Source organism: Panulirus ornatus, chromosome 19 (genome assembly GCF_036320965.1).
Source record: "Panulirus ornatus isolate Po-2019 chromosome 19, ASM3632096v1, whole genome shotgun sequence".
Taxonomy (NCBI): Eukaryota; Metazoa; Arthropoda; class Malacostraca; order Decapoda; family Palinuridae; genus Panulirus; species Panulirus ornatus.
This window is the reverse complement of record NC_092242.1, coordinates 11,010,999-11,023,498: the sequence shown is the minus strand read 5'-3', so window position 1 is coordinate 11,023,498 and position 12,500 is coordinate 11,010,999. Positions and strand designations below refer to the sequence as shown.

General features: G+C 49.2%; 1 protein-coding gene across 3 annotated transcripts in view; it reads left to right on the top strand.

Moving 5' to 3' along the window:
- Window positions 1-12,500, top strand: part of LOC139755392 (uncharacterized) — a 338,128-nt gene that overhangs the window by 200,969 nt on the left and 124,659 nt on the right. The gene's annotated exons all lie outside the window — the stretch shown is intronic.

Below are 12,500 nucleotides of genomic sequence, written 5' to 3'. Positions count from 1 at the left end.
GCCAGGCGGTTCCACCCTGAGCTCTGTGGGTGAGTGAGTGAGCCTTGCATCACCTCTAGGTTCTGCAGGCTAGCTATACCCTCCCCTCATGACCTGGGAGAAAAGAGACGAACGACAAAAATATAGATGTTGTGCTTGTGTATCATATCAATATGAGAATTAATGCTGTACTTGGCCACTATCTGGATATCTCTTTTCGACTTATACAGTAATATTTAGATGCCTGAATATCCATTGAATATCCATTTAGAATCATAGAGAGGCTACAGTTGTCATCTGTAAGTTAGGGATAGTCACAGCATGAAATCACTGTGCAAACACAACTCACCACCTGGCATTGTTCATCGTGCTCTACCATCGACGAATTTTTTAAGGCAATATATTTATGCATTCTAACTTTTTTCCTCGTCCAAGGCGATTCTAATTTTTGAGTCGTATGAACAAACGGGGCTGGCCACAGCCTGCTTAAAGAATCGCTCGAGACCCCTCAAGAACATGATGAATCTCTGTTAGATGTGGAAGAATGTTGTATTGCAATGTAGCACCTCCCCTCTCTTATGTCAGTGTGTGCCATTCTTACCGTCGCAGTTAACGTAACAATACGACCAGTGAAACTCTCTCCACGCATCAGCGAAAAAAATGTCCCTCGCTGCTGTTGTTCTATCGAGGGAAAAACTACGTGGAGACACAAGGCAGAGTTGCGGTCCATCGGTGTGTTGCGACAGGTGTTTCCACCAACACCTGGATGATACTCTTCATATAGCCTGGAAAACGTGTCATCGTACACAAGGCTCTCTCGTCAGCCACAGACGTCCTCAAGCCACCAGAGGTTGGTACGTTCACGGGAATCCTACAGCTGCAAGGCTGTGCTTCATGAGCGGGCAAGGACGTATCCTTCTGAATCGAGTAGCTCCTCAGCGAGACTGTACTCCTTTCCGTCCATTGAAGATGACGAGGCCTCTGTCGAGGATGATAACCTCCTCTCGCTCGCTGTGTAAGCTCTTTGCGAATCCGGTGAATCACAGTATCGGAATTCTAGAGTAGGTATCCAGCGATACGGGAGCGACTGATTGGCTGAACTCAGACACAAGATACACCTGTGTATCGTGACCCAAGCAGTCTGAAAGGTCTGGAACCTCGACCAGCCCAGCATGGACTTAAAGAAGTTCCCCCACCAGAACCCCCGAAGGACCTCACCTCCTCCCCGCGCCCCCACCTACACCAGCTACACTCGCCGGTACATTAAAACCTGTTAATACCCCCAAAACTGTCAACGTTTATGCACAGTCCAATTTCCGTGTGAATGGGAGCCGGCGGCGCCGTGATTTCCCGTAACTGTGCTTGGAACGATAGGGTAGCCGGGCCGAGGCGCCGGGGCACAGCAGGGGGCGCTTTTGTGTCGACGTGGTTTGGTGTGCCAGGAATGGGGGCCATAATCGGCCTCGATGCCTAATGCAAATGATTATTAATCCAGAGATTCTGGGCGAAGCAGAAGATCGGGGTGCGGGAGGAGCGACGGAGAGAAAAAGAAGAGGAGACGCGAGGGAATCGTGTACAGATCTTGGTGTTTACGGAAGGGTAGAATTCGTATATCTATATATTTTTTTTCCCGGTGAACATCGGTAAATGGAAATACTGGTCATTATCTTCATGAAAAGGCTGAAGGTTTGAAAAGATGTTATGTGGGAAGACTGGGTCTATGATCGTCTGGTAGAGAGAGAGAGAGAGAGAGAGAGAGAGAGAGAGAGAGAGAGAGAGAGAGAGAGAGAGAGGAGGGGAGGTGGACTCACCGTTGGAGCTACAGTAAAGGGTTGTGTGAGCGCGTGACTTGCGTGGCTGGCTGGTTTTGTACACACACACACACACACACACCCACACACAAGCACAACGTAACGCGATACAGCTGTTCGTTTTGAGAGCCGCCGCTACCACTGTGTGGTGTGGTTACTGACATGTTGGTGGTACGTACCACAATGTAGGTTGGCACCACGTTGACCAGGAGCTGCTCCTGACATGTTGGTGGTACGTACCACAATGTAGGTTGGTACCATGTTGACCAGGAGCTGCCCCTGACATGTTGGTGGTACGTACCACAATGTAGGTTGGCACCATGTTGACCAGGAGCTGCCCCTGACATGTTGGTGGTACGTACCACAATGTAGGTTGGCACCATGTTGACCAGGAGCTGCACCTGACATGTTGGTGGTACGTACCACAATGTAGGTTGGCACCATGTTGACCAGGAGCTGCCCCTGACATGTTGGTGGTACGTACCACAATGTAGGTTGGTACCATGTTGACCAGGAGCTGCTACTGACATGTTGGTGGTACGTACCACAATGTAGGTTGGCACCATGTTGACCAGGAGCTGCTCCTGACATGTTGGTGGTACGTACCACAATGTAGGTTGGTACCATGTTGACCAGGAGCTTATTACTACCATTATGGTTGGCACGATAACACTGGTCCGATGTGTGATGTAGAGCCGCCATCGCTGCCGTCATGGTGGGTACGCTTCGCTGCGCTCATGGCGGCAGAAATGAGGGCAAAGACCTGTGAAAATGGAAATGGGGTGAGTGATGATGATGATGATGACGATGACGGGGTAACGAACGAGGCTACGCGATGGTAATCCCAATTGGCGACGGTAGTGATTACCACAGGTGGGAGGGAAGGAGGGTGGGATCGTGCTTGCAGTAGGGGAGAAGGCCTGGTGCTTGTGGCTCGCCCCGCCACCCGGGGCCCTGCGACGGGAAATACCTGTAGGGGAAGGGAGAACGGGGGAGGGAGGAAGACGGAGCCGACAGTCGGGGGCCCTCCCACCTGTCTGACGAAGGGTCGTGAGGTGCGCCTACTCGCCACACTTAGACGTGGGCACTGTTTCTCATGCCCTCACGCCCTCATGAGGCACGGGATGAAGAGGAGGGTATGAGCATCCGGCGGTCTCTCTCTCTCTCTCTCTCTCTCTCTCTCTCTCTCTCTCTCTCTCTCTCTCTCTCTCTCTCTCTCTCTCTCTCTCTCTCCCCCCCCGTCATGCCTCCCCATCTGCATCCCACACACTCCACGGGCCATGACCAGGCGTCGCCGCCCAATATGCTCAACCAGGCAGGCTATTTCATTGATCAACAGTAGTCATTTTCTGCGTCTGGTATTGATTATTGCAGGGCCAGTCGTGCCAGCTGCATATCAATGGCCGAGTTGCCAAGGTCCTCCCAGCCAGTCGTCTCACTCCCCTTCCTCACTCCCCTTCTCCCATTCTCCCCCATCCCACCCGTGCCTAACTTACCCATTCCTACCTCGCCCATCCCAGTTCCAACCCCTTCACTTCAACGCTTCGTCTCCATTATATTCATCCCTTCAATCCTTCCTCATTATAGCCATTATTTTCCCATCCATTCCCTACCCTCAAACTCCCCATGGTACCCACAGCTCCCATATCCACGCCAACCCGACTCTTAACACACCTTCCCTCTGCATAACAATCACAATTTCCCTACCACCACCCAATGTATAGACTAAAGACCCAATTGAATTCACAGCTTACACACTTGTCAGAATACCATGGCAATCATTACAACGATTGATGACCGTCGTCAAAATCAAACACCTACGAGGACGTGAAGTCGTCGGTGAAAGATTAATTACATAAGGCAGGTTGGCGGAGTTGCTGCTTTGTTACCGAGACTCTAAATGTAGCCAGGTTATACAAGACTTCGGTGGCAATCCATGCAGCTTGGCTGTATATCGAGTGGGGTAAATACGACATGCCAAAATAACTCCTGGAGAAGCGTACAGACCGTCAGAACTGTGTAGATAAAATGATAACATTTAACACAAAGGAACTGTCTCTAGTTAGGAGCGAAGAGGCAGCATTTGCGGATTGTGACTATGGCTTAAAACGAGATATCCCTCTCTCTGTCTGGTGACCACAACGGAAAGAGACTAATGGGTTTAAATGTAGCTTGTTGCATTATTTTGACTCAAACGAGCCATTCCCCAAAGCGAGGTGAGACTGCATTAGTGCTCGCCAAGGATAGAGGGATCCAATTAGCTCTTTGTGAGGACGGGCTGAAAAGTTAGGTGACACAGTGGCGAGTGACATCATAATATCTTTTTTTTTTTTCCTTCTCCTGATTGAAAAGAAAACGGTAAACTCTCGTTTCCCATTTTTCGTTTGTCTTGAACAGTTTTATGGTCTCGTTCCCCTCATTCCATGGGCTCCGGGGCATGATGATAAAACACTGTGGTATGATGGTCCGCTCCTTGGGTATGATAGCCTGATCTGAGCTTTCATTCAAGGGCCATAGTCTTGTGCTCAAGGGTCGTACCGCCATGCGAAAGGGTTGTCCTTAAGAGTCGTACCGCCGTGCTCAGGGGTCTTACCGTCGTGCTTAAGGGTCGTAACGTCGTGCTGAAGGGTCGTACCGTCGTGCTGAAGGGTCTCACCGTCATGTTGAAGGGTCGCACCATCATGCTCAGGGGTCTTACCGTCGTGCTTAAGGGTCGTAACGTCGTGCTGAAGGGTCGTACCGTCGTGCTGAAGGGTCGTACCGTCATGTTGAAGGGTCGCACCGTCGTGTTGAAGGGTCGAACCGTCGTGCAGAAGGGTCGCACCGTCGTGCTGAAGGGTCGTACCGTCGTGTTGAAGGGTCGCACCGTCGTGTTGAAGGGTCGCACCGTCGTGTTGAAGGGTCGCAACGTCGTGTTGAAGGGTCGTCCCGTCGTGTTGAAGGGTCGTACCGTCGTGCTGAAGGGTCGCACCGTCTTGCTGAAGAGTCGCACCGTCGTGTTGAAGGGTCGCACCACCGTGCTCAGGGGTCTTACCGTCGTGCTTGAGGGTCGCGCCGTCGTGTTGAAGAGTCGCACCGTCGTGTTGAAGGGTCGCAATGTCGTGTTGAAGGGTCTTACCGTCGTGTGGAAGGGTCGTACCGTCGTGTTGAAGGGTCGCACCGCCGTGCTCAGGGGTCTTACCGTCGTGCTTGAGAGTCGTACCGACGTGCTTGACGGTCGCACCGTCGTGCTGAAGAGTCGTACCGTCGTGCTGAAGGGTCGCACCACCGTGCTCAGGGGTCTTACCGTCGTGCTTAAGGGTCGCGCCGTCGTGTTGAAGAGTCGTACCGACGTGCTTGAAGGGTCGCAACGTCGTGTTGAAGGGTCGAACCGTCGTGTTGAAGGGTCGTACCGTCGTGTTGAAGGGTCGCACCGTCATGCTGAAGGGTCGTCCCGTCGTGCAGACGCTACTGATGAGCTCTTAGCCAGAAACGTCCCCTTTAGCACGCAAAAAGCGCCTTTGCTCTGTGCTCACGTACCTTTCTTTGGTGGGGGAGGAGGGAGGCAACAGCAGGAATTCTTAGGTGTTGCCCACAAGCCACAGCGGCCTCGGGTACGACAGGCATTTCCCGAGGTCTTCTGGGACATATTTTGTTACCACCTTCATTCATGAGGTCAACCACATCGCGTCTGAACAGACGGTGAGGGAGACAGACCAGGTCAAGGCACATCACGTCTGATAGACGACCAAGGGAGCTAGCTACATCAACCACATCACGTCATACAGTCTGGACAACACACACACACACACACACACACACACACACACACACACATATATATATATATATATATATATATATATATATATATATATATATATATATATATATATATATATATACGTATAGGAGCAAACACATGCATGTGAATTACACGTACAGAGTTCCATTCACACATATAATTATATAAGTAGACAAACGAGCAACGACGCTTAACATAAAATGAATCGATAAATACAAGAAGGTAACCAGAAATTCACACATACAGACATACTGGTAGAATGGAAAGCAGACGAGCTTTTTCCACGGATAACCGAACACGGAAAACGACCAGACAGACAAAGGAGGAGGAGGCTGCGAATGGGATGATTATTATCCAGAGCGAACATACGGACGATCAGACTTGACGGAGGGAGGAAAAGAGAACGAGTCAATTATACAGACGCAGGAAACTGATGAGATCAAGTCGGCTTAAGAGACGGGGTAGTTGACAAACGCACATGGAGATTGACAGTTTGTCAGACAGACGGGGAGTTGAATATAGTGCTTGGGGGTAGGACGATGGAGGGCCAGCCGACACACCTCGCCCATCAGTCACTCCTCCCTCAACCCCCTGAATGAAGGAGAAGATTTGATCTTGCATAGAGACAGTCATTTGTCTCCTCGACGCCCTAGAGCCATTTATCTTCCTGTCTTGGAGATGTTTATCTCTTCTCGTCCACGGCCATTTATATCCTCCTGTCCAAGAGCCATTTTATCTCTCCTGTCCAAGAGCCATTTCATCTCTCCTGTCCAAGAGCCATTTTATCTCTCATGTCCTAGAGTCATTTCATCTCTCCTGTCCAAGAGCCATTTCATCTCTCCTGTCCAAGAGCCATTTCATCTCTCCTGTCCAAGAGCCATTTCATCTCTCCTGTCCAAGAGCCATTTCATCTCTCCTGTCCAAGAGCCATTTCATCTCTCCTGTCCAAGAGCCATTTCATCTCTCCTGTCCAAGAGCCATTTCATCTCTCCTGTCCAAGAGCCATTTCATCTCTCCTGTCCAAGAGCCATTTCATCTCTCCTGTCCAAGAGCCATTTCATCTCTCCTGTCCAAGAGCCATTTCATCTCTCCTGTCCAAGAGCCATTTCATCTCTCCTGTCCAAGAGCCATTTCATCTCTCCTGTCCAAGAGCCATTTCATCTCTCCTGTCCAAGAGCCATTTCATCTCTCCTGTCCAAGAGCCATTTCATCTCTCCTGTCCAAGAGCCATTTCATCTCTCCTGTCCAAGAGCCATTTCATCTCTCCTGTCCAAGAGCCATTTCATCTCTCCTGTCCAAGAGCCATTTCATCTCTCCTGTCCAAGAGCCATTTCATCTCTCCTGTCCAAGAGCCATTTCATCTCTCCTGTCCAAGAGCCATTTCATCTCTCCTGTCCAAGAGCCATTTCATCTCTCCTGTCCAAGAGCCATTTCATCTCTCCTGTCCAAGAGCCATTTCATCTCTCCTGTCCAAGAGCCATTTCATCTCTCCTGTCCAAGAGCCATTTCATCTCTCCTGTCCAAGAGCCATTTCATCTCTCCTGTCCAAGAGCCATTTCATCTCTCCTGTCCAAGAGCCATTTCATCTCTCCTGTCCAAGAGCCATTTCATCTCTCCTGTCCAAGAGCCATTTCATCTCTCCTGTCCAAGAGCCATTTCATCTCTCCTGTCCAAGAGCCATTTCATCTCTCCTGTCCAAGAGCCATTTCATCTCTCCTGTCCAAGAGCCATTTCATCTCTCCTGTCCAAGAGCCATTTCATCTCTCCTGTCCAAGAGCCATTTCATCTCTCCTGTCCAAGAGCCATTTCATCTCTCCTGTCCAAGAGCCATTTCATCTCTCCTGTCCAAGAGCCATTTCATCTCTCCTGTCCAAGAGCCATTTCATCTCTCCTGTCCAAGAGCCATTTCATCTCTCCTGTCCAAGAGCCATTTCATCTCTCCTGTCCAAGAGCCATTTCATCTCTCCTGTCCAAGAGCCATTTCATCTCTCCTGTCCAAGAGCCATTTCATCTCTCCTGTCCAAGAGCCATTTCATCTCTCCTGTCCAAGAGCCATTTCATCTCTCCTGTCCAAGAGCCATTTCATCTCTCCTGTCCAAGAGCCATTTCATCTCTCCTGTCCAAGAGCCATTTCATCTCTCCTGTCCAAGAGCCATTTCATCTCTCCTGTCCAAGAGCCATTTCATCTCTCCTGTCCAAGAGCCATTTCATCTCTCCTGTCCAAGAGCCATTTCATCTCTCCTGTCCAAGAGCCATTTCATCTCTCCTGTCCAAGAGCCATTTCATCTCTCCTGTCCAAGAGCCATTTCATCTCTCCTGTCCAAGAGCCATTTCATCTCTCCTGTCCAAGAGCCATTTCATCTCTCCTGTCCAAGAGCCATTTCATCTCTCCTGTCCAAGAGCCATTTCATCTCTCCTGTCCAAGAGCCATTTCATCTCTCCTGTCCAAGAGCCATTTCATCTCTCCTGTCCAAGAGCCATTTCATCTCTCCTGTCCAAGAGCCATTTCATCTCTCCTGTCCAAGAGCCATTTCATCTCTCCTGTCCAAGAGCCATTTCATCTCTCCTGTCCAAGAGCCATTTCATCTCTCCTGTCCAAGAGCCATTTCATCTCTCCTGTCCAAGAGCCATTTCATCTCTCCTGTCCAAGAGCCATTTCATCTCTCCTGTCCAAGAGCCATTTCATCTCTCCTGTCCAAGAGCCATTTCATCTCTCCTGTCCAAGAGCCATTTCATCTCTCCTGTCCAAGAGCCATTTCATCTCTCCTGTCCAAGAGCCATTTCATCTCTCCTGTCCAAGAGCCATTTCATCTCTCCTGTCCAAGAGCCATTTCATCTCTCCTGTCCAAGAGCCATTTCATCTCTCCTGTCCAAGAGCCATTTCATCTCTCCTGTCCAAGAGCCATTTCATCTCTCCTGTCCAAGAGCCATTTCATCTCTCCTGTCCAAGAGCCATTTCATCTCTCCTGTCCAAGAGCCATTTCATCTCTCCTGTCCAAGAGCCATTTCATCTCTCCTGTCCAAGAGCCATTTCATCTCTCCTGTCCAAGAGCCATTTCATCTCTCCTGTCCAAGAGCCATTTCATCTCTCCTGTCCAAGAGCCATTTCATCTCTCCTGTCCAAGAGCCATTTCATCTCTCCTGTCCAAGAGCCATTTCATCTCTCCTGTCCAAGAGCCATTTCATCTCTCCTGTCCAAGAGCCATTTCATCTCTCCTGTCCAAGAGCCATTTCATCTCTCCTGTCCAAGAGCCATTTCATCTCTCCTGTCCAAGAGCCATTTCATCTCTCCTGTCCAAGAGCCATTTCATCTCTCCTGTCCAAGAGCCATTTCATCTCTCCTGTCCAAGAGCCATTTCATCTCTCCTGTCCAAGAGCCATTTCATCTCTCCTGTCCAAGAGCCATTTCATCTCTCCTGTCCAAGAGCCATTTCATCTCTCCTGTCCAAGAGCCATTTCATCTCTCCTGTCCAAGAGCCATTTCATCTCTCCTGTCCAAGAGCCATTTCATCTCTCCTGTCCAAGAGCCATTTCATCTCTCCTGTCCAAGAGCCATTTCATCTCTCCTGTCCAAGAGCCATTTCATCTCTCCTGTCCAAGAGCCATTTCATCTCTCCTGTCCAAGAGCCATTTCATCTCTCCTGTCCAAGAGCCATTTCATCTCTCCTGTCCAAGAGCCATTTCATCTCTCCTGTCCAAGAGCCATTTCATCTCTCCTGTCCAAGAGCCATTTCATCTCTCCTGTCCAAGAGCCATTTCATCTCTCCTGTCCAAGAGCCATTTCATCTCTCCTGTCCAAGAGCCATTTCATCTCTCCTGTCCAAGAGCCATTTCATCTCTCCTGTCCAAGAGCCATTTCATCTCTCCTGTCCAAGAGCCATTTCATCTCTCCTGTCCAAGAGCCATTTCATCTCTCCTGTCCAAGAGCCATTTCATCTCTCCTGTCCAAGAGCCATTTCATCTCTCCTGTCCAAGAGCCATTTCATCTCTCCTGTCCAAGAGCCATTTCATCTCTCCTGTCCAAGAGCCATTTCATCTCTCCTGTCCAAGAGCCATTTCATCTCTCCTGTCCAAGAGCCATTTCATCTCTCCTGTCCAAGAGCCATTTCATCTCTCCTGTCCAAGAGCCATTTCATCTCTCCTGTCCAAGAGCCATTTCATCTCTCCTGTCCAAGAGCCATTTCATCTCTCCTGTCCAAGAGCCATTTCATCTCTCCTGTCCAAGAGCCATTTCATCTCTCCTGTCCAAGAGCCATTTCATCTCTCCTGTCCAAGAGCCATTTCATCTCTCCTGTCCAAGAGCCATTTCATCTCTCCTGTCCAAGAGCCATTTCATCTCTCCTGTCCAAGAGCCATTTCATCTCTCCTGTCCAAGAGCCATTTCATCTCTCCTGTCCAAGAGCCATTTCATCTCTCCTGTCCAAGAGCCATTTCATCTCTCCTGTCCAAGAGCCATTTCATCTCTCCTGTCCAAGAGCCATTTCATCTCTCCTGTCCAAGAGCCATTTCATCTCTCCTGTCCAAGAGCCATTTCATCTCTCCTGTCCAAGAGCCATTTCATCTCTCCTGTCCAAGAGCCATTTCATCTCTCCTGTCCAAGAGCCATTTCATCTCTCCTGTCCAAGAGCCATTTCATCTCTCCTGTCCAAGAGCCATTTCATCTCTCCTGTCCAAGAGCCATTTCATCTCTCCTGTCCAAGAGCCATTTCATCTCTCCTGTCCAAGAGCCATTTCATCTCTCCTGTCCAAGAGCCATTTCATCTCTCCTGTCCAAGAGCCATTTCATCTCTCCTGTCCAAGAGCCATTTCATCTCTCCTGTCCAAGAGCCATTTCATCTCTCCTGTCCAAGAGCCATTTCATCTCTCCTGTCCAAGAGCCATTTCATCTCTCCTGTCCAAGAGCCATTTCATCTCTCCTGTCCAAGAGCCATTTCATCTCTCCTGTCCAAGAGCCATTTCATCTCTCCTGTCCAAGAGCCATTTCATCTCTCCTGTCCAAGAGCCATTTCATCTCTCCTGTCCAAGAGCCATTTCATCTCTCCTGTCCAAGAGCCATTTCATCTCTCCTGTCCAAGAGCCATTTCATCTCTCCTGTCCAAGAGCCATTTCATCTCTCCTGTCCAAGAGCCATTTCATCTCTCCTGTCCAAGAGCCATTTCATCTCTCCTGTCCAAGAGCCATTTCATCTCTCCTGTCCAAGAGCCATTTCATCTCTCCTGTCCAAGAGCCATTTCATCTCTCCTGTCCAAGAGCCATTTCATCTCTCCTGTCCAAGAGCCATTTCATCTCTCCTGTCCAAGAGCCATTTCATCTCTCCTGTCCAAGAGCCATTTCATCTCTCCTGTCCAAGAGCCATTTCATCTCTCCTGTCCAAGAGTTGGGATTCAACACGGCTGAGGCTCTTACTGTCCACGATACGTTGCTTTTGCTAGTGGGTCTTGGGTGAAGGTGGGAGAGGTGTGTGTGTGTGTGTAGATCACCGTTAGAGTTATCCCCTCCAAGCCATGGGTGCAAGAATGAATTTGAAGATGGCATTCACCTGTGGAGGGCAACGCAGGGCTTCCGGCAGTATGTGAGCCTCCACTTAGCTGGAGGATGCGGATAACCAGTACTGCCTAGTGTAACAGGTTGTTTCGTATTCACTTTTTTGAGTTATCTAAACGCGGGTACAAGGTCTTCTTAAGTACAGGTTGTTGAAAGACGATGGAGCCCTGATGAAGTAGGTTAAACTTACGTGAGGTTCAGCGACTGGAAAGGGAGGTTAAACGAGTGGAAAGGATGAAAAGGGGCTTTGTGGGTATCCCTCACACCGACTCGGTCTCAATCTTTTCGAAGCCTGCGTTTTGTTTATCTCGAATGGGATCGATGGTCCCAGAAACCCCCAACCCCCCAAGAGGGCACCACGCCGACCATAATGCCGTCGTCTCGATTAATACCAGAGGCTGCAGGCAAATTGCGCTGAGGATAATCTGTCATCTACCTCTGCCGTGGAAGTGATGATCTCGTGTCTGGAAAGGTTAAGGTGTGAGAGCCCGCCGTTCCCCCTCCCAAGGCCTTTTAAGGAAGACAGGGTCTTGTCTGTGTGTGTGTGTGTAGGGGGGTGGCTGCCGCAGCGCTCAGGGAGCCGGCCACGTCTACCGGGCGGGACCACAGGTCGAGAAGTAGGGTGAGCGTGTATGTTTCTAAGGTGAGCCAAAGACAGTGGATAATTAAGTGTCTTCAGTGACGATGCTGAGGAGGTCTTATGGTAATGTTAGATTGGTGTCTCCAGTGTTGCACGCTTAGGGGGACTTGCGTCACCATTTTCTATATCCTGTTTAATAATGACTCGTTGGGTATAATTTTTTTTTTTTTTTCATACTATTCGCCATTTCCCGCATTAGCGAGGTAGCGCTAAGAACAGAGGACTGGGCCTTTGAGGGAATATCCTCACCTGGCCCCCTTCTCTGTTCCTTCTTTTGGAAAAAAAAAAAAAAAAAAAAAAAAAAAAAAAAAAAAAAATGTGTTAGAGGGAGTTGCACAAATAACATTTGGGGAAGGCTGTTTCATATATTCTATGTAGGTATAGAATTTTAGTGTGTTCTTCTAGAATTAGGATGATTTCTCTAGATATTTTTCAACCGATTCCAAGATATCGCCATCAAATTCGACATCTAGAGTCGGGAGGAGAGGAGGAGAGGGAGATTATAAACTGATGCGGATCATCCCCCCGCGGGGATTCCAGTGGGAAATAGATTTGACCCCTAAAAGGAAATTAGATTTTTTTTCTTTTTTTCGTTCTCGCTTATTTTCTTTCCCAGACACAACTGTCTGTGTCGGTCTCACTCGATAGGAGTAGAAAAGGACGGATGATTACCCATTCTCTCTCTCTCTCTCTCTCTCTCTCTCTCTCTCTCTCTCTCTCTCTCTCTCTCTCTCTCTCTCTC